The sequence below is a fragment of the Lactuca virosa genome, chromosome 4 (genome assembly GCF_052849685.1).
Source record: "Lactuca virosa cultivar CGN04683 chromosome 4, Lactuca_virosa_CGN04683_v6, whole genome shotgun sequence".
NCBI classification, from domain to species: Eukaryota; Viridiplantae; Streptophyta; class Magnoliopsida; order Asterales; family Asteraceae; genus Lactuca; species Lactuca virosa.
Window position 1 is genome coordinate 328,248,799 of NC_136429.1, and position 27,427 is coordinate 328,276,225.

Genomic DNA, 27,427 nt, shown 5'->3' on the forward strand with positions numbered 1-27,427 from the left:
AAAAAGAATCTTTGCAGTTAAGGAAAACCACATGTTAAAATATGTCTAGAAAGTTAAATAGCTAGTTCGGTCATTAGACAAATCTCAAATTGCACAATAACCAAGGTCTACGAATAAAAGAACCAATTATTTGAGAAGTTGGCATCATTGATATTCACACATCTAATGAAAAAAGTGCTAGTAGAAATACTCCCCAGAAAAAAAAAATGAAAATGAGATAAATGACACCAAACAAGAAAGGGAGAAGTTGGATGACCCCAAGCATCAAATACCTCGAAGATGACACGATACATGATGACGAAAAAGAAGCTTGAAAAGTCAGGATAAAGCACCAAAGCACACCTTGCGAAACAAAGTTCTATATAAAACGGGGATACCCGTCACCATGACTTGTATGTTTGAACAAAAAAGAATTTGGATACGTCATCATGGAAACACATGAAGGGATAGTTGGAGCCCATGCAGACCCACGAACGATCGCCCAAAAAATAGCAAAGTTGAGCTTCTATTGTCCTACCATATATCGTGACGCCCAAAAAATAGCAAAGTTGAGCTTCTATTGTCCAACCATGTATCGAGACACTGAGCACACAATATCCAAGTGTGAGAAGTGCCAACAACATGCATCTATTCCACGGCTATCGGCAATTACACTTGTAAGCGTAACCAAACCCTTGGCCTTTCATGATGTGTGAGGTTAAATGTTCATTAAACTCTTTCAATCTTCAGTTTCATATTGGTTTACTTTAGTAATTCTTCTAAGTTGTTTTTTGACGTTCTCTTGTTCGTTTAACAAACAAAAAACAAAGTTAGAACTAACGAATTCGAAACGTAAGAACTGTATCGCATAATGTATATTACATCATGAAAACAATATCTTAAACCATCGTACAACTAATGTTCGACGACATCGAAATAATAGTCATTTCATTAAACAATCAAAAAAGTTCGCTGAATATATGAAAACTCACGAAATGCAAATACAAAAATTTTACATTCATTTGAAAATTATGATCGTATTCTTCCTTTGTGAAAATCTCCCAATTTTTATCTACTTCGATAACTTGCGAGACTAATTTCTAATTTCACAAATTTGATAATCTTCTTTTGACAAAAACTGAAAACATGGATATTTCTTCGTATCTGACTTTTACTTTTGTCATTTTAGTAAAGAGCTATTTCTTAAAATATATTAATAAACAATAATTTACTAATTTAAAACCATAACACTACAAAAAAATGAAAATAAAAAGGTCACACCACAAAAGGACAATTCCTCCTCCCTCAAGCATTGTCGTCGTCTATTTGTACTTTAGTTACCCACAGGCCACAGCGCATCAACCGACTAAACGTCGGTGAGTTTAGTTTTACCCGTTTTTACCTATCCTCGTACCCAAACACCCCTCCCGCGACATTCACCATCATCCCCTTTTCCCAAATCGGCAACCCTCAAGAAATAAACGATGGAAAAGATCATCGACTTTTGACATAATTGGAATCAAATCGAAGAATATATGAAAGTGGTTAGTTTGATTTGTTATAAATTAAGGATTAACAGTTGATTCAGATGCTAAAAAGGCTAAAAATCAATCAATTGTCTCTCAATTTACACATACTTCATTGATAATAGAAAGAAAGAAAGAAATTCAGGATACATTGGGAGCTCAAGGATTAGTTGTTCTTAGTTAGGGATAGAGTAGAACCAGATCTACTACTTCATACTACAGAAAATTACAAACAAACAACAAACTCAAATCAAACTGCAAATTTAAAAGAAATCAGCGATTGGGTTTTTTTTGTTACAATTCGCTGGCTTTCATTTTCGGTTATTGAAATTCATCTTCTCATAGTAACGAATCGAGAGAAGAGATAGAGAAAGCTGAACCTCGTCTTTTCCCCAACGAGTTTTCGTAGCGGTGGTGGTGGTAGGCTTCGACGGAACAATTGTACGCGGCGGTGGTAGACACGGCCAAGCCGACGAGGATGCGGCAGCAGCGACGGTGGAAGACGACGATGAGGTAGCGGCGGAGGTGGAAGGCTTGGATAAAGGCCATAAGTAATGAGAGTGGAGTCGCCGGAAGCCACCGAGGGCAAGAACCACCGAACGAAGCTGGTTGTTACCGCATCCGATATTCGCCCAGTGCTTTGTACAGATCAGCTCCCATAACCGCTCATCTTGAGCTGTACGATGCCACTGCTTGTTCACGCATCCCGCCGCACCTAACGTCCGCGCGTCCACATGCTTCAGAACTTCATATAGCAAATTCTCGTCCAGCAAAACACCCGCCGCCGTATCCGGCGTCTCCGGTGGCGACTCCACCGTCTCCTCAGTTCCCTTCTCTGTATCTGGCACCAGATCTTCGCGGATCTTCTTCTTCATCTTGCCACCATCAACATCATCACCTCCGTTGACCTGATCTTCCGCAAACGAGATTGATCTCTTCATAGATACTAAATCAGAAAGCGAATTACAGAGATGAATTTGATTCACCGATGGCAGAGAGAAAAGTAGGAGGGTTTGAGTTTTGAGGCTTTGAGGGGTATGGGCATCCACCTGCTTTTGATCGCTACGCAAGAGGACAAGTTAAGAAATGAATGCGGTATGTGAAATTACTATTATGTCCTTTTTGTATTTAATGGGGATAGATGGTCAAATTAGCCAGTGGCATGGTTTCTGGGTTTGGTCCATCTGTTTTGTTTGTATGTGCCCACTGCCAGCCGTTTGGATACATACATGTCTTGCATTATCCTTCGGACTTTATTTGCTTTCCATTTATAATTTTCAAACAACCATTTTTTTTTCTCCATTTTACCATATCCCAAAACATATAATATTTGGGTTAAATGTTCTTTCTCTAAGGATATTTCAAAAAAAAATTCAAAGTAATAAAATAGTTTCTTACACAAAAGATGATCATCTCCATATGCAACATAGATTAATGTTTTTTTACATGTAACAGGAATTATTTTTCTTTATTTGTAAAAAATTATTCAGTTTTTTTGTTCAATTTTAATAATTTATATGAATTATTCTAACATTTTTATCCCATTAATCATATTTACATATTCCGTCCGAAAATATATTGTGTTGTGAAAATTAGAAAAAAATGAAACATTTTTCTACATATAAAAGCTCTTTGATATCGTTAATCAAATGTCGACACATGATTTTATCTACTAATTTTCGATAACACTCCAAGCATACAACCATTATAGGAGTCTCTATCATATGCAGGATACCTCACACATTGTTAAATCGGGAAACAAGCTCTCATACATATTAGACAACTAGATATTGTTGATCGTGCTCCATATGTGTCGATTCAGATTCTATTCTATCGGGCAATGGTGGTCAGATAGGCGATTATTATGATTGTGAAAAATATGTGTTATAAAAGTCACATTATGAATGCTTGTCATAATATCAAGGATCCATAAAGCTAAGAGTAAAATATAATAACAAGCTGTAAAAAAAAAATTGTCATTGAGTTGCGAACATCTTCATCGAATTAATCATTTGGGTTGTGACGACTTGGTAAGACATGTGGAATATACACCACTACAAAAATGGGTAAAGGACCCGATTAAATAGCTTAAAGAGCCCGGTTTTGCAACCAGGTTTGATGCTGGCGAGTCCTATGTGAAATTCGTAATAGAACTCAGTTTTAAACCGGGTCTTTTTATGACAAAAAGAGTCCGGTTTGCATTCATATAGTCGGGGCATATGACACTTTCAATACCAATTTCATATGCATATTAGAATCGGTTCTCTTTTGTATAACCGAGGCATGTGAAAACAAAATATATGTCAGTTCAATATAAACAACCGGGTCTTAATACACTTTTAGCCTGTTTTTCACATTAGACTTAGAGACTGGTTTTTAGATAAGCAACCAACTCCTTTTGACACTTTGATAAAAAAATTTAACTCTTTTATGAAAATAACAACGCAATAGTTTTAGACAATCAGTTTATGACAAAGAGTGTATAGATAACAATGTTTTTTATGTGGACATGTAAAATAAACAACCATAATAGTCATTGATAAAAGCAGAAGCAAACAAATATAATTGTCTAACAAAAGAAATCACGGATTTGGTAATTTCATACATCATAAAACTTTCATTAAACTTAATAAAAGAACATTTGTCTTGCCATCGCAGAGGGATTGTCCAAATAATCAACTGTAGTAGCTATTTCCTCTATCATCACTGAAAAACAAACAATACAAAGTAAAAAGGTAAGAAGAACTCCAACAAGAGAATTTAGAATTAAAGTTAGGAAGTTTTAAAATTGAATAACTAACCATATATGTTTTTTAGAGGACCACATCATTCGCAAAGACAACAAAACAGTGAGTAATTACTTAGATAGAAATGATTAAAAGAATTTATAACGAAGACATATCTTACAAGCTTGTCCACTATGAGTTGTATGTTAGGCGGTATTATGTTCGACCCCAACTCCTTTTTAGGTCTTCTACCCACAACATCATCTCTTGAACGCTCGCTTTTTATCTCATACAATTGTTGTGTCAACTGACTTGATGCCATCTCTTTCTCACTTATCTCCTGCAAACAAAATTAACTAGCACAGTTAATATGCAACATGATAAGTAATATTATTAGGTGAAATTAAATTCCAACACACCTGGAACTCCATTAATGATGTTTAGAGCTTTTCAACATAGTTCTTTATAGATAAGAGTAGGTCTCAAGTGATCTATTTGGTTGTCACATTTCTTTTTAAGCCTTTTCTTGAAGTCTCTCCACCGGCTGTTGCATGTTCTAAGCACATCTTTTTTATTATTGTCATTCGGAATATTCCAACGCTTCTGTTTTTGTTTTAGAATAAGGATACTAATTATTAATAATATATCTTGATTAAATGAAAGTACATGTAATGGGTCTTTATGTGATAAAGAACCTTAATTGTCCACCATAACATATCTATCTTTTTTGGAGCCTCTGACACTTTCTTCCAACTCGTATATTCAATAGAAATCATCAACCTCGTAAGAACACCAGACTCATTAGAAAACTTACTTTGTTTCTTACCAATATACTGACCAATATTGTTGAGAACTTGAGATCAACTTCTTGTGGCTCTTTTGGTCGATTAGACGTGTGGCTGTTCTTTTTTTCCTCGGTTGTTATTATGGCTGATCATTCATCATATTTATTCTGGAGGAAATTTATATAGAATATGAGACATCATAAACATTGCACTTCATATGTAGCTAAATCAACAACTTTTCAGACAATTATCAAATTTTCAACTATTGGCACATATGAGGCTTTCCTAGCTCCACATGGTGCTCGAAAATGTAATATTGTATATACTATTAATTGTTAAAAACTTGGTGAACAGTAACTTTTTTTCTCTTTCATATTTGGACACGGAAGTTTCTTGGCTTTCTTATTTTGCCACTGAAACTTCTATTTTTCAGGGAAAGCACAAACCGCATTACATTTTCTCATCCTTATCTTTTGTTCCTCAAACCCGGTTGCCTCCATTCTCCTCAAATACTGTTTGTTTACGTTATTATTAATTTTTTTTTCCTTTTTTCTAACCCTAGAACCAACCAGCGGAGCTACCTTGTCTTCTTTTCGTCCGGTACACCGTTGGGACAGAAGGAAGTCACAAGAAGCAACAGGAAAATGGCGGCAATAAGTGGCACTGAGTGGAAGTGGGTGGCTCTGTTGCTCCCTTCCTTGCATCCGTCCGACAAGAATGGGGAACGACGACGATCGATCAAAGTGGTAATCTTCCCCGTCATCTCATAACCACCACCACCGCCATCCACGCCACCTTTTCATCACCTCTGTCTTTCAGAGCCTCTGTCGACAGGAAGATCGAGAGTCACCGTTTGAGCGACAACTTCCCCTGAATATCGTTATACGCCTTTGTTGATGCCAAGACTTGCGTCTGACGTGTTTGTAACGATGACGCAACCAAATTGGTTGAAATTGGGGTTGCCGCATAATTCAGATAACGCAACCACCAACACCACCACGACTCTCCTCTTTCTGACTTACCTAATCAGCGATTCCTAAGTTTTTATGGCCTTTGTTTGATTAATTGTCAAGTTTTTCTTTTGTTTAGTCAATTCTTAGGTTTTTATGACCTTTCTTTGATCGATTGTTACATCTTTTTATGCTTCACTTCTTCCAGGAGGGTATATATTCTACATGTCGGTTGAAAAAGATTGGTGTATAGAGGCTGTTAATATGCTAAAGGAAAGTGCACATGTAGTGTTTGTGGAAATGCCCAAGAGAACGTAATATGTTTCTATTATCTGTTATAGATCAAATATGCTGCAGGTTTGTACATGTTTCTATTATCTGTTATCAATCATCAATCATGTTATTTTTTCATATGAAGAGGTTTCTAAACCTCCTTTAGAGCTGGAATTGGGTAGATTACAGACTGATGAGCTGGTGAGGCCGGAAGATATCTTTCTATCAGGTTGTTGGATCAAGACATACGTAGCCATCTGAACTCCTAACCTTAAGGATTTTTCTTTTGATTTCTTTTGCAGTTTTATGTAAAACTATATTCTTTTTTACAGAACTGACCGTATTTGACCTATATTCCACGCCTTCCTGCTCTTACTGCGTAATAAACTCATTGGTTGCGGGTATCTCTTTATTTGTTTCATGTATTACCTTATTGTCTTTTAAGTATAATTACATTTTGTAAAGTATAATGGTTAATAATAATAACTTGTACTTAAAAGACAATTGGCTTATGTATGTTTGCAGAGGCCATGACGAATAAAGCAACAATCTAATTTTTAGGTGAAGAAGGTAAACATCAAAACCATATGTTGCCAAATTATTAGTTATTTAATTGGGAAAGTACTTTACTTTTAATGCCAAACTTCTTACACTTAGTTTTGAAAGAGATAGTGACGATTTATAGCAGCCTGACAATGGGAAGAAAGATTACAAGTTTGGGTTTAGGTTCATTGTACATTCTTATAATTATATATTAAAAATGATTTTTAATTTTTTTTATGGATACGAGGTTGGTGGGATGCCTCGCAGCAAGAAAAATGCAATGTGAGTAAGTGTTTTTAAGTTTTTATTTATTTATGTATTTCAGATGCTTAATTATTTGTCGATTTCTGTGGATGATGATACTTCATAGGCTTTAATACTGGCTGCACTCTCTGATCCGGTAACCTTCTCACTTTGTTTGTATTTTCTTTACCTGGTCTTTTTTTTTTAAATTATGAAGTGGTTATCTAAAACACGTAACGATGGTGAATATATAATTGCAGGAACAATAATCATTTCATCATATTTTGGTTTTGATTTATTCTGCAAAAAAATTGTTTCTTTTCTGGAAATTTTTATAAGTTTGCTCTTAAATATGTCAAAAGTTGGATAAGATCTTAAAACAAGTTTTTTTTTGTGTTTGAAACTCTTGCAGGTGTTGTAGAGGTGAAAATTATTGATTTACCCTTTTCACATCTGGATATGAACCCCTGGATGTTGGGACAAGACTTCATGCTATAGAAGGATCATCTTGCTGAGAAATCAAGGATGGGATTTCTCTCGTTCGTAAAATGAATTTTTGCTTCTTAGGGTAAAGCATCTTTGAAAAAAATATAATTGTTTGTGTTTATCTATTTCGATTTTGAGGTTTTTGTTTTCCTAAACGAATCCGGTAACATGTTCAATATAAGGGGAAGAAAGGGAAGAAGGTACCATTTGGTACAGCTTGAAATAAGGAAAAAAAAAAACGAACACAGCGCCAACGGCGCGCATGATTCCCCTCTAATTTGAATCAGTTAACAAATAAATTATATGCAGTTTAGAGTAGAAAAAAAGATGTTAATCTATAAAAGCTCAAATAACAAATACAAAACCACCTGTTACAAATTCATAATCACAAGATATACGTATTCTTCTTGTCTTTCAATTCATACCTATAATTGGGGAAAATCTTCACCAGATTTCGACTTTTGCTTCTTAGCATCAATAAAACAATTAACCCAAGTAACATAAAATATCCCCACAACATCGACTATTATGATTGAGGGTTTTATACCAGAAATTGTGCATTTTGCACTTGTTTAGAGATGAGATGGATAGAAAACACAAACAATCATCCATCAAATAATGGACGGTAATCAGAAAACAAATAAATTAAACCAAAACAGAGGATTAGATTTTCCAGCCATGTAAATGGATTCCAAAACTACATACAAAGAACGAGTTCTAGTCAAAACTATACCTCAATAGCGTAGTGTGGCTCTAGTGAATATAGCAGCGATAGAACTTCGATTTAAAGTTTCTTTAGAGAGTCGCTGTGTTCGATTGGTATTTTCCAAAGTTGTAGCAGATAGTAGCTTTGAAATCGCTCGAAATCGCCTACAGGCTCAAAGATCGGGATAATGAAAATTGAAGGCGAGATAGTGAAAATTAGGGGGTGTTTTTTGAGAGGCAAAAGTCACTTTTTCAAACGTTACAAAAAGTCAGATTTTCTAACTTTTGCAAAAAGTCAGTTTTCCTTTTATTTAAAATTCAAAAGTAACTCTTAAAATGTTTTTACCAAACATCTTTTGCCCTTTATCTTTTCCAAAAAGGACTTTTGCCTCAAACCAAACACCCGGGATAAAAAAATTGATGGCGGTATTGTTTTATTTGGAAAACTGAGGGTAGACCGTATATTGTAAATAGTAATTTGGCAAATATATATATCAAAGTTTGATTTTATTTCAAATAATAAGATCATTCACTTTTATTTATACCCTAACACCCATATAAAAATGGAAATTACCAAAGGAAAGTATATAAGGTTGGAAATCACCAAAATAAGAAGTGTGTAGAATTATATACATCTTTTTTAAGTTTTGCAATCCAAAATAATATTTAAATATTTAATTTTATGTTAACGTCTTACGTAATTATGTTAGAAATAATTGTTTATTTAATTTAAACATGAAACTAGTTTATTAAAAACAATTGATATATATATATATATATATATATATATATATATATATATATATATATATATATATATATATATATATATATATATATATATATAAAGAGTTGACAAAAAAAAAACAATATTGCATCAAAATCCTATTATATTAAGGGTACGTTTGGTTAGCAGGAAATTAACGAATTTCGAGGGGAAATGATTCTAATTCCCTCGAATTCATGCATTTGGTTGGACTTAGAGATGGGAAAAGGATTCCTAAATGAAATAAACTTTCCATCATAGGGAAGAAAGTGAATTACTTCCAAAGTTGGATGGAAAACATTCATTCTCATCTAGGCAAGTGACAGATTACAAAAATACCCCTTGTACTTATCAGAAAACCCATCACCACTACCACCACCACCAATGTCATCACCGACCACTACCATCACCACCACCACTGTCACCGTCGTCGCCACCACCACCACCGCTGCCGCCACCGACCACCCGCCACCATCGTCGTTTCCACCACCACCCATCACCACCCGCGCCGCCTCCATCACTACTACTGTTGGATTAGGTGTCTAAACTCATAACTATGATTAGTATGTACTTGACCCGATAGTAGCATTGTCCTTTTGGGTTGCCTTCACCATAGCAATTTGATAGGATGGATATTTGAGAAAAAGGTTAAATATGATTTATTAATATATTATAAAAAATAATATATTAATTGAGAAATCATATTATTTAATTAGTATTGGTCAAGAATTAATTTAGAATTAATTTAGTGATCAAAAGAAATTAATTAAATTACGGGGACTGACATTGTAATTAATTGTTAATTGCAAGGTGGGTTGTGGACTCCTAAAAGAAGGGATGGACGAATTCTATGGAAGCGCATAGAAGAATTCGTCCATAGGGGCCTTTTGGAAGGGTCTACTGGATTGCTTAAGGCCTAAGCAGTTAGATTAGGGTTTTGACTAAATCCCTAGCAACTCAACTATATAAGGAACCCCTAGGGAGCATAATTTCGGCCACTTGATCCTAATAGGAGTACCCTAGCCGATTTTAGTGCCTTCCTAACCTCTCTCATATTCTTCCAACTTGCTATTGGTGTTTGTGACTTATTAGAGGTATCACATTTAAGGTACTAAGATTTTAAAGACAAAGGATTACTAGCTAGAAGAAAAGGTATTCATCTAATCTTTGTTTTATGTTATGAATCTTGAAAATTGTATGCTAGTTAGGGTTCATGCTTTGGATAATTAATATTGCATGTATAATTTGAGAAAACTTAGATCCAAAGAATTAGGGTTGCATGTACACCATAGGAATGTTGTAGTGTTCAAAACCCATCAACTACCACCGCCTTCACCACCGCCATCGATCACCACTACTGCCGCCTCCACAACCTACCACTACCACCACTGTCGTCGCCACCACTACCACTACCATTACCCACCACTACCACCACATCCGCCATCACCCACCACCACTACCAACGTCATTACCATAATCATCGCCACCACCACCACTACAACGCCGCAACCACCACCGCCACCGCACCCATCACCACCATCGCCACCAATAACACCACCACCACCACTACCATCACTACCACCAACACTGCCACCACCAACTTCGCTACCACCACCAACGCTTCCACCACTATCTTCACTACCACCACCGTCACCAGCCGCCACTGCTACTACTAACACCATCACTGTCGTTGTCACCGCTACCAACAACCAATGCTACCATTACCACCACCACCACAATCATGCTACCGCCATCATCACCACCACTGTCGCTACCGTCGCTGTGAGTCACCAGGTGGGTGGCAGGGTCCATTTCACAGGCCATAGTGTGGGTGTGTGTGTTTTGTTGGTCGGAAAACCAACAAAAGGCCACCACCACCACCATGAGGTGGTGGCTGCCGCCATGCGCCACCACCGGCCACCACATGGTGGTTGTGTGTGTATGTGTATTTAGCATTAGTGTGTGTGTTTATTTTGGAGATTGGCATTGTACAGTGTAACAAAAATTGAATCATGGAAAGAAACCCTAACCACCACCGTGAGGTGGTGGCTGCCGCCTCCTGCCGCCGTGTCGGGTGGTGGTGTGCCTTATTTGGTTTGTGACTCGTGTGGAATGTTTGGACAAAGGGAATAAAACCCTAATGGGCCTAATGAACCCTAATTGATCAAAGGACCTAACTATTGGGCCTATTGGGCGAAGATGGGTTGGAAACCCTAATTAGGGTTTGGAAAACCCTAATGTCATGAAACCCTAATTTGGGATTTATCGGGACCACATCGAGATTATTTAATGAACTTAAAATATTAATTAATAATCATTGCAAATTAACCTAAGATCATGTGGGACTTAATGGATTAAGTCCTTAAGGGGTTAAGTAGGGATACTTAACCCTAATCATCATTTTATGTGAAACCCTAGTTTCACTTGGGCCTTAAGTTGGGCCTTTCTATTGGGATTTTAGTGATTGGGCCAATAGTAGGCCATCCAAGAATAATTTTATGGACTAGAATATGTAGATGGGTTTTAAGGTAAGGCCCATAGGAGGGGTTGGGCCCAATTTGGGAAATTGGGTCGTAGATGGGCTATAGTTGGAGCCTTAATGATTATATGATATTGGGCCATTAGAAATGCCAAAGATTGGACTGGACTTTTTAGTTGGGCCATAGAATAAGGCCATGTAAAGGTTCGGGCCCAATTTGGAAAATTGGGCCATATGTTGGGCTTTGAGCCATAGTTGGACTTTTGGGCCTTTGGATTGGGCCTTGGGCTTGAATCAAGCCAAGTTAGGGGTAGAGTAGTCTTTCACCCCCAAGCATGGACTTATGATAATGAGTTGGAACCCAATTATTAATTGGGTATTGTTTGATGTTGACAGTTCGGGAACCTGACAACCAGCAGCTGGAAGTTCATCCGCGGGACTTCAACAGTGCGAGGTGAGTCTTCTCACCATACCCATGGGTCTAAGGCACCAAGGCCGGCCCATTATGTGATTATGGTTTATGTGTTAGTCATTTCTATGATTTGATATGCTATGTGATTGTGTGTTATTACATGAAAGACCCCGAGGGGAGCCCGAGGCATTGGATGTAAGACCATGTGGGGTAGCCCATGGCATTGGATGTAAGACCATGTGGGGTAGCCCATGACATTCCTAGGTAAAGTCCATGTGGGGTAGCCCATGGCATTGGATGGAAGACCATGTGGGGTAACCCATGACATTCCTAGGTAAAGTCCATGTGGGGTAGCCCATGGCATTGGATGTAAGACCATGTGGGGTAGCCCATGGCATTCCTAGGTGAAGACCATGTGGGGTAGCCCACGACACGAAGGTGTAAGACCCTGGGGGAAGCCCATGGCATCCTTACAGGTTTATGTATGCATGGATTATGTGTTATAGGTAGCTTCTATAGCTAGCAGGATATGTGATACAAGTAGCTTTTATAGCTAACAAGATATGTGATATGTGGATTGTGTGTATGGTATGCTCTGGAAAACTCACTAAGCTTCGTGCTTACAGGTTTTGTTTATGGTTTCAGGTATCATCGTTTTGGAAAGGAAGGGCTCGGATTGATCGTAGTGCACACACCTATGATTTTCGCAATGAATGATTTTGGGATAAACTCTGATAAAGGATTTACTTGACTATGAGTTCAAATGTTTGAATTAAATGGTATCAATGTTTTAGTTATATTAAAAATAAAATTTTTACCCTTGATTTTTGGGTTGTTACGTGAGGGTATGCAAACCCTAACCATCACATCCCTTAAATAGGGCTTAAAACCAATAAAATAGGGTATTGCAAAATGGTGGCCACCATGTCGTAGCTAACATTTTGCCACGCCGTGGCAACCTAAATGAAGGCACGTTTTCTCTAGTTACGAACACGTCATTGTGCATCATTCTCCACATCGTGGTCACCACAAAATTCATTATTAAAGCCTTGAATCGCCAAATTTCAAAGGATTTTATTATTTGCATAAAAATAAGAATCAATGGTACACCATATTTATAATGACCTGCTAAACAAACCCTAAACAAGATCATATAAATTAGGAATAAGTATAATAGTCTAAAAAAGTAACTAAACAATCGGATAATAATCTTTATTCAAATAAAAGACTCAAAATAACTTTCCTATTTTATTTCCTAGCCTTGAAGCTACCATACTTATGCATTTGATAGACCTGGCCAAACCGTACATGCTTATGATTGGGTTATGATATTCATAATCTTTCATTGTGTAGACCGTAAGTAAGTGGTGTCATCAACATCATCTCTTCGAACACCAACACTGTCTTTTGACTTTCCCTTCATGTTCAACAACAAGGATATCAAGCTTTCACAAACATTTTTTTTCGATATGCATAACACCAAGACAATGGCGAACTTGAAAGTATTCATCGTCTGAGCGTTTAATTCGATACATCCAGTAACTACAATCCATCTATCTGTAATCATACAAAAAATACATAAATAACATGCATGTACATATGCACCTAAAGGCACATGTAATGTATATAATAAAGAATTTATCTTACAAAAATATAATCGAATGATTGAAAGTAATAAAAATACTTTATTTCCATTTGTTAGACAAGATGACGAATATGTTTTATTATTATTCAATAAGTTTCAACAAATATTCATTGTAATATTCAAACGAACAATAAATCAAGTAAAATAATGAATTACGTAATAAAATAAGTTATTATTATTATTGATATTGGAATTAATATGATGATAAAAAACATGATAAATGAATTAAAAAGAATTAGGTAATTGAACAAGTTGTTATTTTGATTGAGTTTCAATAATAAAACAAGTTATTTATTTATATTTTTGGTATGTAAGAAACTAATCATCGTTTATAAAAGTTGATGGACACTAATAAAAATACACTAATTAAAATACCCTCACAAAATAGAATGCAAATAAATAAATAAAAATTAGCGGGATTACTTTCTTTGTTTTCTCGCCACAAGTCTTCTCATCTTCTACACATATCTTCTATGATGTCTTCTTTTCATACTAAACAACGCACCTATCTCATCTTCATCCTTATCACTCCTGCCTAACTTCAAAACCTCCCACAACAATCATCTCATCTGGGACTTTTTTACCAAACAATCGATTCCATATTTCAATATGTCATATTTTACATCTTTTGCCCCTACAAGCCCAACTAGATATCAATGAGTTCACAACCTTCAAGATCCCAGAGTGAAACTCCCCTGTTTTGCAACCATCCACCTTGTGACTCCAAAGGCTCCAGAAATTTCCACTATGGACGAATCTTGGATAAAAGGGAAAGAAAATGAAATTGGAGAGATGAACGACAGATAGAAAGGAAGAAATCGAGAGGGATAGAGAGAGATAAGCGCACATGTATTAAAATACGACCACCTGAGTAATAGGTTTAAGACTTCCAGCAAATGTGAATTGGTGTATAAAATGGTTCAATCGTTACCAATATCTCTCTTATCTTTCGTTGCCTGCCAGGAAACCGTGACTCCACACATCCGTCTATGCTCTTTTTGCTACTACTAAGCGATACTTTAGTCCAGAGGAAGGGGTGAGTTATTTTGGGGCGATTTCAATACAGGCCTCAAACTTTTAAGGTCGGCTCTGGCAATAGGATTAGCTAAATTGACATTCTCTTGTTATTTTATCATATTAGCATTTGAATACAATTATTAACTTTCAGTTTTATTTATATATTTATTTCTTTTTCGTTGTTGCAGGTTCTTCCAGGGTTTGGAGAAAGAAATAAGAAAAAAGAAGGAAATTAAATCACCAGTTTCAGCAGGTAAGTTTGTCACCCTCTCATCGTGTTCCACTAGGACTCCCCTATTTGACAGTTCTCTTGAGTCAGGAACTAACTTCAAGTCATCTATAGTAGGTGATGGACAACAAGTACCTGATGTCCAGACGTATGAGAAATCTCATCCATTCAAATGTGTTCATATCCCATGGAAAATCTCTCACTTAGGTAATCATTAATCACTTGTATAGTTCTTTATTAGCCCCAGATATCATAAAATTCTTGTTTTTGGGGCTTTTGTTCCTTTAATCTTGATTGTTTGTCATTTATATATGTTAGAGGATTTTATAATTTCTAGAGTATGTGTTCTCATGGTGGTACGTCATTAGGATGTGATAGATGTACAAATAGAACAAACCGAAACATGTTCTTATCATGTTTTGTTTTGTTCAGGGCATTGAAATTGAAACCCCTTAATGATCATTTTTGAACTAAAAGTAGAATACCTTTGTATTATGATTATGAATGTGTATTATTAGGATATTGGAGGTCTTTTATCTATAATTTAATGTCTTAAAAGAATATTTGGAGGATTGATTTTATAACTGATTCAAAAGATTGCATTTTCAAGCACATTAACTTTAACCATGCAAATAATTATGGCTATATCTGACTAGATGTGCTAAAATAACACTCAGCAAAATTTTGCTAGTTTATATAAATTGTGTTAGTTATATATATGAATATACATATGTAGTAATATGGTTACTATTTATTTTCCATTTCCCTATGTGTGCAGTCATTTTTTATAATGTTTTTAAACGCGTGTGGCCTACAAGTTTATGAGTGGTTGATTATGAAAGAGCAAAGCTCGGGTTACAAGTTTTTGTTAAGACATTCTTTTTCAATAGGGATTTGAATTTTTATACAGTCCAAATGCTTCCATATTCACAGTTGTACTAAAATTGTACGGGATCATTTATATATACAGTACTAAGCATCTACCTAATACTAAATAATTTACAAAATTGAGTTCAAATATTTATGATGTATTATAAAAACTACTCCAAAGTGTTTATGGTTAATACCCAAGAGCTATAGACTCTTAGCAATAACAACAAATGTGCAAATGTTCACATTTGTTTCTTATATTCTTTCTTAGTCAACTTTATAGCGCTTTAATGCTTATACAATCAATTATGCATGTATTTGTTGTTCTACCAGGAAATCATACACAGCTAAAGGTTCCCTAGTTGGTAGCACTGAAGCAGGAAGTCATCTTTGGTAGCACCTTAGCAGCATAAACAAACAAAATCTATATATGGTTATCTAGTGCAAAGCTCAAAGCATCCCTAGATGTTTAAATGTATCGTTATCATTATATAGTGGAATCATAGAAAATCATAAAGCTAATAAAAGAAAACAGTAGGATTACAGATACATACCAAGAGTTAAGGAAGAATATCCAGTGTAAAAGCTCAAAGCATTCCTAGACCATTCATGTGAGGTCTCTTAATTTTCTGCATACATAAGCAAAACAAAATTTGCATCAACATATGGTATCAATATCATTTAATTGAGTTGATTTGCAACGTAGGTGAAGCTATTGATAAACACTACAGTATGATTAGAGATACATACCAAGAACTAAGGAAAAAAGAATACTTGTGTTGTAGCTTACAAGCTCCTTCCTGTTTCTATGGTGTCTGAGTTTCTACCTGATACAATAAAATTGGTTTCAACATGTGTCATCTTTAATGTGGTTGAATTGCAGATGAAGTGTAAAGCTATTAAAACTAAACAATTAAATGTACTAGATACATACCAAATTTTCTTCTCGTATGTTGATGGAGTGATAATTGCCTTCTTCCTCTGATCTTCTTGAATGTTGTGGGATGATTTTTATGTGGGTTGATGGTGACATACTACAATATATAGACATAAACTAAATACTCCCTAGAAGTAATGGAAATTATCCTTTAATTGATTTTAACATTATCTGATATTCTGATGAGCATTTTTGGTTCGTGATTTGTTAAAGTGATAATCTTGTTTATTGTTTGTTTGTTTGTTTTTTATGATAATCTTATTTTCTTTTTAGTGATAATCTTAAAATTTAGCTTTAAATTAATATAGATCGATATTTGTATTTGGTTATTGCAAATCTGATAAGCTTTCACATTTAAATCTCTTGATAACTTTCTTTGGTGTTGCAGATAGGGAATAGATTCAAAACGTAAGCTACAAAAAAACCCGGTTACTGAAAAATGGGTTCTATGACTCTCCCGTATTCTATGTCTCACCGTTATAAGACTCAGTTTTGTTATAAAAAACGGGTTGTATTGGTTTTTGCTAAAAGCCCCGGTTGTATTGATAGAAACCGGGTTTTTTAGTTACACATTATAGCCGGTTCCTTAATGTAAACCAGGTCTTATAAGTTTTCAATCCATTAAGCCCGATTTTTGAATATTAGAAGCCGGTTTTTTCAAAAACCGGATCTTATAGCCTCCTTCATGTGCGTCTTTTTGTAGTAGTGATATGTTGGATAACCTATTGACTCATGTTCAAATCATAACACTACTCAACCATATGGTCATTGAGATTCGTCTGCAGTGACTCCATGGCATGATGCATAGTCTCATGTTTGCAACGGGGATTAGTCGATACATGAAAGTTGGCCCGGAAACCCAAACATCTTCATCGAGTTTAAAATTCAGACATTCACTACGCTACTTCACAATATATTAAATTTAACATGTATCTAAGTATTATGTCATGTTTATATATCAATTTAAGATAGAAGTTCATCGAGTATCTAACAATTCCATAGAGTTGCGAATATGTTTAGAGGCCGAAGCTCGTTTTAACCCATATACAATATTCTAGTTTTAGCATGTTTTACCTATTATATGACGTTTATAAAAAATTCAAAGAAAGAAAAATTGTGAAAATGTGAGTTATATATTTGTTCTTTAAGTTCCAAAATAACACATGAGTTTTGGAACTCATTTTTGAAATTGCGATTGAAATTTAAGTTCTAGATAAACATTAAATCCAAGAATATAAAGAAATTTAGCAGAGAAATTACATGTATTGCCATTTTGTGACAAGTTGCAAGACACTTGGAGAGAGTTCAAAACCAACTTGCAACACACCGGGGAATAGTTCTGAGATAAGGTGTGAGAATCACATTTTTAGTATCTCACAACATCAAATTTGACAAGTTTGGTTTGTGGTAGTTTGTGAGATTCTTCACAAAGTTGATCTAATTGTTACATGTCATATCATAATATAATATTTTTATGATTATTCCATGATAATATATTTGTTACGTATTTATATATTCGTTTCTTAATAACTAACTATCTAACAAAATGTTTTCCCTATAATTAATCTCAAAATTTTAGATGCGTATGAAGCATGATTGGCAATTTAATCATGCCCCATTTTTAGTATCTCACAACATCAAATTTGCCGAGTGGAGTTCAAAGTTTGCCTTTGAATAGGACTCATTTTTTTATTTATTTTTCATTGTGTCTTTTTTTTGGCCCAAATTCTATTAGGTTAGGAATGTATTAGTCATAGGTGAGAGTAATCAGGAACAACGCAAAATGATGAGCAGGAATAGAAACGACGGAAAGTCGGAATCATAGGGAGAAGTAAACATCGTTTTGCTTCCTACATTATGGTTGATTACTAGTGAATGGTCTAGACATCATGGCATCAACAATCTCCTTACTTCCTTCTTAACAAGCTTTGAGTTCTTACTTCTTTTTTCTTACCACCTTATTCATCAATCCTCAAAAACCAGTGAATGAAAAAAAAATCGGAAAGCCTTGTTACTTCAAATATCGAAAATCAGAATTTCACAAGCAAATTAATGTTTACTTCAAAAAATAGTAAACCATAATTCTAAAATTAGAATGTATTCTTATTCCTCATAATTTCTTTATAAGAAGTATATATGTTTTTTTTTTGTTTCGTTCTTTCTCGAATTCAAAAGTTGAGGTTTCGAAAATCATAGCAAATCAAAATTTCGGAAGAAAACAATCGTCTAGAGGTGTCGAAAATCTGAAGGTATATTCATAACTTTTTATCAAACTTTTTTATGAGAAGCAAATTAGAGTATTCTTTTATGAAAGTAATAGAAGAATTGATTATCGGATTTTTTTTATCAAAAGCAAATCAAAGTATTTCTTTTATGAGAATGTAATATAATTTCTGATTTCTGATTTTTTTTCCTTTGTAATCGGATTTTTACTTTCTGATTTATGAGAATGTAATACTGACATAATGTAATCTGATTTTTATAGTTCTTTTAGAGTACATAGGTGCTATAAATTACTACTTGAGTTTTAGAATCTAGAACCAAGAAGAACATCTTGAAATTGATTGACACGGTTGAAAGCAACATTTTGGATAAAGTTATTTATGAAGGTGTTATTGAAAAGTTTATTTCGATATTATGACTGTTTTCAAGTAGAAACAAATTTTTTTAATATTATGTTGTATAAAAATCTTAATTTATGTATTTTGCAAATTGTTTTGCTTAAATTTTAGATATTTCAAGTTTTGGGGCCTATTTTTGTTAAATTGCACAGAGCCTCCGAAATCTCGGGCTCGGCCATGATCAAGTATATCAAACCAATGATCCATTAATCATAGATGAAGTGCTAAGTTTATATAATGGTGGCAATCATGTCGTGTTCGGGTTAGCGGGTCAAAAAAACAACGACCTGAACACGACCCATTTAACTATACAGCTTACGAGTTGACATGTCACAGGTTAGCGGGTTACTAACATCAACTCGGATACGACCCGTCAACCCGTTTATCTATATATGTTCGCAGATTAGATTCGGGTTCATGGGTTAGATTCGGGTGCATGGTCAGATTCGGGTTCGTGGGTCGGATACTCATGTACCTTATTAAATCATCATAAAAAATTTTATAAAACATATAACACAACATAACATCATTATATAACATTTAAAAATTTAATCATAAATAAATAAACCTGGTATAGTCCGCCTGAACTTCTCGTATACCCTTAATCTGATAAACCTGGAAATATTCTTTTTGAGGGTTCTCAAATTTCCTAATAGTTCTTGAGGAACAATGCTTTTAGAAGCTGCTCTTATAAATGACACCACTTGTTGTAATATCCTGTTTTCGATCATTTCTTATTTCAGGTTCGTGGTTCGGAAGTCAATTGTGTAAAGGCTTTGGGCCTTAAGTATGTAAAGTTTAGAGCTTATGGAAGGACGTAACAATGGTTAAGAGATTTAACCCTTGAACTGTGTTTGGGCCGAAGGGTAGAAAGGGAAAAGTCATAGGTCGGGTTCTTGCATGAAATATGGATTTTTGTTTGAGAAGTTTTTAGTCCAAGATATCTAGATAATATCATGGGGCATTTCAATACCTTTTCGTGGATATAAAGATCGTCGAAAATGAAGTTGGAACGAAGAAGTTACGACCATTAAAAGTTAGGAAGGTTTTTGGTTTAGCCCGGTACGTTGGGCGTACTAGGCATGGCAGATCGCGGGATTTAATCTGGTACGGTGGGCGTACGCGATCAGAACCCAAACCCTAATTTGAGGGTTTTGAGTCCTATTTAAGCTTCTTAACTTCCCCAAACCTTCTCCATTCTCAGCCTACATCCCTTCAACGTCCTCCCTTTAAACCCTAACCCTAGTTTGAGCCTTGTGAGCTGAAGAAGGAGTTTTTGAGTGCTTAGGAGTGTTCTTGATGCATCTTGGAGAAGAATGAACTCATTGGAGAAGTGTTGGTTGCATTGGAGCTTGTAGATCCAGACCTTGTTCACCTGATCTTTCTTCTGAAGGTATAAAGCCTGAATGATGAAGTGATGAATCGAGAATGTAACAAATCAGAGTAACGAAAATGTAGTTTGAACACGAGATGTAAATATGATTTGGTTTCAGCTCTATTATGCTTTCAAATGTTACAGAGAGAAAATAGACAAGTTCATACAAAGACTCTTATCTAACTCTAAGTAATGTCCCTATTTATAGGAAACATGAAAGCACACAAACAATTACAAGGACTAAAACAGTACGCTTCATTACAGAAAATGCCTTGTAAAATAATCTTAAATCTTCGACATATTTCAACAGGTCTTCGACCCTTACAATCTCCCCCTTTGTAATAATGTCGATCTTCATCAGTTCAAGAGAATCTGTATAGCATACAACATCACCCTTCGGATTTCTGAGTACCAAGAAATAATCCTCTTCAACTCTTTCTTGTCCCCTTCATTATTCTTCTTGCAGCTATTCATACGAACAATAAAGTTCGTATACTGGGACGTCGTATATCTCTCTACTTCGCATGCTTGGAATAAGAATCTCTTGGCCTTCCCATTTTTATCCTTCCCTGCGAAGACCAAACCAAATGGCTTCAAGCAAATCTCCCCATCAACATACTTCTTTAACTCAGGTTGAGTCTTCATTGGTTCCATGGGTACTTTCACTTCCAATCCCTTCGCAGTTGCCAACTCCACATCAGTTAGGGCCAAACACTCATAGTAGTTATCTATGAATATTTTGATGTGGGCAAGACCAAGACGAAAGACTTCTGGATTAGTTTCTCAAAGATACGAAGCATCTTTATATTTCAAAAGTAATGCAACTTGTATAAGATCATACAAGTTCATCAGTGGAAAATCAGCTACAGAGAAATTACATTCCTGACCATTCGCCCTTGCAACATAAAAACAAAGGTTCTGCATCATGTTCTGGAACATAACATCCTTCTTAATGCTGATCACCTTCTTTATTTTCACAAGCGACCATATTTCCTCTGGAAGTTTCCCAAGAACAGCATGAAACCTAAGCTTCATATATGTGTAATCATCTTCATTATCAAATTTCTCAGCAATCTTGTACTGAGCCATGATGAACATCATTTCATTCACAGGAAAATCCAGTTGTTTCATATCCGAATTAACAACAACATAACTTTGCTTTGGATTCTTCTCAAAAGCATACATATGATTATATGCAACTTTTGCTTCGATTGTTTCGTAGTTGTAATGCTTAGTAGGATCACCCTTGTTCATTTCTGGTGGATCATTTGCACGAAGACTTAAAATGCTCTGAACAACTCTTAATTTCTCCAACTCAGCTTCAGCTTCAGCTTTCTTCTCTTCTTTCGACTTTTTGACCAAAATTGTTTTCCCTTTATCTTTGATCGAAGAGCTATCAACAACTTCTTTTGGCTTCGTATTACTACCACCTTCAGCAGAAGAACCAATCATAATTCCTTTAGAAATTGGCCTTGGAATTGGCATCGTGGAAATTGGCATTGTGGTAACAATTGTTGAAGTAACAGGCCCATCAGTTGAGACTATTGGCTTTGAAGATGGAATCTTCGTTTGAAAATTTTTCCCAACAATCTTAACAGCTTCATGTGAAACCTCACCAACTTTCGCATTACCAACCTTCTTTTCTCCCCCTTGCACCCCTGTGAAAACAGGTGGGGCATCTGTTGGTAGAAGACTTGAAAACTTGGACAATGGAGCCAACTGTTTATGCAGAACAGCTTCGAATTGAGAAAACTTTTGAGATAAAAATTCTGGTGTAATGATCGAAGAGGAACCAGGCTTGATAGATAAGTGTTTCAACTTCTTTAACAAAGCACTAAGCTCCACAAAACTTCGACTGTTATTCGTAGAAAGTTGAGTTACTTGAGGACTCAAACTTTCATACATTTTAACATATTTTGTGACAGCATCACAAATAATATCCACCTTTTGATTGAGAGATGCATAGTCTTGCTGAGCACTAGTAATCTCTTTGAGCATATCTTCACGAAGTTCTTGAAGCTTGAAGTTGACATCTTCGCGTACTTGCTTCACATCTTTAATAAACAAGACATGTCGTTCTTTAGCCATCCTTCGTAAATCTTGAACTTCTCCCATAAAATTCGAAGATTGAGATTTTATGCGTAGCTCATTACACTTATCATTTTGGTCCACCTTCTCCAAGATTCTAGACTCGAAATCTTGAATCATTCCAGAAACTTTACTAACCATCCTGGCTTCGAATGCTTTGAGCATAACATCAAGTTCCAAACTTGAGAGAGATTGACTTCCCCCCATGTCAGCTTGAGACTGAATAATCGAATTCATCTTTTTATTCAGAATCTTGAACTGCTTCATTGTCATTAACATATTATCTGGGAAAGTTTGTTCTTCTTCATCAAATTCCATCTCTTCAAATGTTCCTCGAAATCCCCCTTCTTCAATATCAGTGTCCTCAGTAGATTGAAGTGGATCAGTGGTTTGTGATGAGAACAAAGTAGTGATTGGTTGAGTGAGAATGGTTTCAAAAGTGGGTGAATTGGTAGTGTTCGAAACAGGAACTATAAGAGGAGGTAAGGAAACGAAAGCATCCATTACAGAAGGTGCAGGAATACCTTGAGTTGGAACGCAAATTTCTTTATTGGACTCTCCTTCATCCATGTTGACATTTACAACCGTATCAGATACGTGTGTAAGAGTGTCTAAAGTTCGAACCTCCTCAGTAACTGACTCGGTTAATGAAACTTCGGGTGGTGTGACCTTAGTCTTCGCAGGAGTAGATGTTGATTGGAGACTAGTAACTTCAGGTGTTTCAGGAACTTTCTCCCCTTTGGATAATTCCTCTTGAAGAACCAACTTTCTTTTCTTTAAATTCTTCTTTGAAATACGTGTAGCCATATCTTCAACTCGTCGTTTCTTTGATGAAGGAGAAACAGGAGCTGGAACCTCACGAATAAGTATTCCTTGGTGATTCAGATATGGTTTACGAACCATAGTAGAAGAAGACTTAAACAAATCATCTGAAAATTTTCGTGATCCACGAGACTTCTTCTTAATTCTTCGAAAGATACCTGATTTGGATGGAATGGTTTCCTTTGCATGATCATCAGGAATAGTCTCTACTGGCTCAACCACAACAGTCGGAACTTGTTCTTCTGGCTTCGTCTGTTTCTTTGGTGATTTTGTTTTCTTGGGCTCCTGAACAGGTTTCTCAGGAGTAGTTGTTGCATCCTTCTTTGATTTTCGTGACTTCTTCGAAGGACCAGCTGCTTCTTTTGGCAACAACTTCCCAGATTCATCATCAGGATTGATTGTTTCCAAATACTCCATAAGAACCAAGTTTGTGGGATCAACACGCTGTAACATTGCATCTGGAATCCTTGCGATGTGTGTAAAGATTTCAGCATAATCAGTAACCTCCTTCGGAAATTGATACTTGATGAATTCAGCTGTCTCCTCATCAGCAGGCACCTCAATTCCTTCTTTGGCATAGAAATATCGAAGAATCAAACTCCAATACCTTGCACACGAAATTCATTGGACAACATTCGTGTTTTCAAAACTCTTCTGAAATTCCTTCCACAATTGTGTAGAGTAATCCACAGAGATATCATAGTACAAGCCAGCTACCATCGCATAAATCTTCATTCGACCTTTATCCAATCCAACATTGCGACCAGTCAAGCAGCGTAGAAAGATTCCGAAAAGAAAATTCCAAACAGTTGGAAGTCCAGACTTCTTGAAATCACTGATCTTGGTGAGTGGGGGTTGATGTCCCATCTCATTAAACATGTGGATAACTTGAGCAGAAGAAAGATCAGTATACAGTGGAGAATTAGGGATATCAAGAATCTGACAAAAAATCTTCTTGGACAGTCGTATTTTCTTTTCATTCACCAGTTGGAAAGTGATGATATCCATTGCTTTGCTGTAAGTAGTAGTGGATCCTGCTTGTGAAAGGCATGAAAGTGGAGCAGCAAAGGAATTGAACATGGCAGTCGATAGAACAAAACTTTTCAGTGCGACTACCAACATCTTCAATTCGTCTGGATAAAGAGAAACATCCCCTTCGACTTGATAGTTCGTGCCTTGAATCCTCATGATCAATGGTGAAGTAACATCTTCAGTGTTTTGTGAGTGAACATTGAGATCAGCAGAATTGGCCATGATTAGGGTTTGTTGAATCTTTGAAGAACAAGTAGAAATTTGCAGAGAGAATTTAGGAATTTTACGTTTGAAAGCGTAAACTGATAAAACCCTTTGATTCCCCTTTTATATGTAACCCTAGAGTTTGAATTTGAAGCGGGATTGGCATTAAATGAGATCCGACGTGGCACCTTGAATCTCGCACCACTCTGCCGATAAAGTAGCCATGCGTCAAAAAGTAGCTGTCACATCGCCTTGAAACCCGGACTGGATACAAAACGTCTTATCAAACAGTCTGTTCGTTTATCCCAATTGATTTGTAACCGTCACCAACCTTCAGATGGAGGTAAGGCTCTTTCACTTTTGGGATGAAAAGCGAAGTCATTTGCCAGATGTTCGAAATCATCAGCCTGAGTTGGTTATACTCATAACCTCAAGGATTTCGTGAGTGCAGTGTGCCAAAGATAAGATAAGAAGAAAATTAACGAAAATTTGGAACTGTGATGTCGAAAAATAAATTTTTGACACAAAAGCAAATAAACCCCGGGCAAAGGTTACTTCGTTAATTATCAAGAGAGATAATCAACTACTTGTGTATGTTCCCGGGAATTTCAATCGAATACTTATAGAGAAGTATCGAAGGGCTTCTTTTGCAAGACTTCATGGGTGGTTTACAATTTTGTTACATATCAACCTAAACATAAGGTGAGTAATTGTAACCGAAATTACTTGTTTGACCAGTGTAGTCAGTGACAAGTGTGCTTTGAAGTATTTTGAAAGTGACTTAGAAAACAAATGAAACTCACACGGAAATCATATTCATAAAAAAAATTTATACTGGATCCTATTGGGTAACAAACATCGTGGGCTTCGATAGTTTGATCAAGACCACACATAAGAAATGAATATGACTTGGAGTTTCAAAAAGCGGTACTGAAACAAATGTTTCGTTAGAACTGGAACAAGGTTCCCCGTCAATTCCTTATATGGGTTCGGAAGGTTGGGTTTCACTTCCATCACGGTCTCATGATGTTAGATCATTAACACAGACTTTTGATATGCCTAAGTCATGATTGGTTTGATCGATGACCTCTCGGACATATGTCATTGTGTGTGAAAGGTTTTAGAACTTTGTGATGAAAAAGATTGATTCACAAAAACAATTGTACCTCTATTATTATTGGACCAAACAGACAACTCTTAACTCATTTGAGAAGAGTAGGGTAGCTCATTTGACTAATGTGAATATAAGCCTGACTTGGGAAGAAATTTTCGTATGAAAAATTTCATTAAGGCTTTCGTACACACACATTGAGTCTATGGAGGCTTGGGTCGACATGCTGCAGCATGCTTCTAGGGACAGTCTAACTAGTACAAAGTTGTCGAAATTGTACCTTCCCTTAGAAACTCAAGTGTGACCCTTGGATAACTTTCGTGAAATCTGTACACATAAAAGACAAAGAACAAAGTAACAAAAATCTTTTTGATATTTTTGATTTTTCGAAAAGAAAGAAAATATTTTTGTGTTTTTGTAAGTTTTTCGAAAAAGAAGACAATTAACAAAAGAAAATCTTTTTGGAATTTTTGATTTTTCGAAAATAAAATTAAAAAATAAAATAAAATCTTTTTGTAGTTTTTGATTTTTCTAAAATAAAGCTAAGATACTAACTAACAAAAAACGTTTTTACACACAAACGAAAATTTGTAAACTAACGAAAATTTTGACAAACAGACGAAAATTTGACATACTAACGAAAAGTGTTACGCCAAACCAAAATGTGCAATGTGACGAAGTCAAAGGGTGTCGAAGCGTTGACTATGAACAATAACCTCTGAATGGTTAATACTATAAGCCTCTGAATGAATCACGATGGCCTCTGAATCGACACATTTGTATAACACTTCGATCTTATACATTCAAAATCATTCCTGGAACTGAACTTGCTTCGATCATTCCCAATCCTGTCAAAATTCGAACAAATGATTTTTCATCCAAAGCTTTTGTAAAAATATCAGCAAGCTGATCAGTTGTTTTTACAAAATGGACTTCAATGTTGCCATCTTCCACATGATCTTTGATAAAATGATAACGAAGAGCAATATGTTTTGTTTTCGAATGTTGTACTAGATTATGAAAAATGCGTATAGCACTTTGTGAATCACAGTACAATGGAATATTTTTCATATTAATGGCATAATCTCTCAAATGACTCTGGATCCAAATAATTTGAGATGTACAAGTAGCAGCTGCAACATATTCAGCTTCAGCAGTAGAAATTGAAACACACGTCTGCTTCTTCGACTGCCAACTAACCAACTTTCCATCCAAAAATTAACAACAACCACTTGTGCTTTTTCGATCCAAAGTACATCCTCCAAGATCTGCATCTGAAAATGCCTGAATAAAGAATCTTGATTTCGAAGGATACCACAATCCTAAGGAAATTGTTCCCTTGAGATAACGAAAGACATTCTTCACAACAGTTAAATGTGGTTCTCGTGGATTTGCTTGATACCTAGCACAATTACATACAGAAAACATGATATCAGGTCTACTTGCAGTAAGATAAAGCAATGAACCTATCATGATTCTGTATATGGTAAGATCAACCGCAGACGTTTCTAACAAAGGTGATAGCCTTGTGCCAACCGCCATTGGTACTCTTAGCTTCGTGCTATTTGTCTTTCCAAACTTTTCCAGCAAATTCCTTGTATAT

General features: G+C 35.7%; 1 long non-coding RNA gene and 1 pseudogene across 1 annotated transcript; both read right to left on the reverse strand.

Moving 5' to 3' along the window:
• Window positions 1-1,594: 1,594 nt before the first annotated feature.
• On the reverse strand, window positions 1,595-2,574 carry LOC145108545 (F-box protein GID2 pseudogene; annotated as a pseudogene).
• Window positions 2,575-4,047: 1,473 nt separating this feature from the next.
• LOC145108546 (uncharacterized) lies at window positions 4,048-8,443 on the reverse strand. The gene is made up of 5 exons (XR_013708382.1): window positions 8,245-8,443; window positions 4,927-5,183; window positions 4,651-4,834; window positions 4,413-4,571; window positions 4,048-4,202 (listed from the first exon to the last, which is right to left on the reverse strand). It is a non-coding gene; the product is annotated as an uncharacterized LOC145108546 (long non-coding RNA).
• Window positions 8,444-27,427: the final 18,984 nt, after the last annotated feature.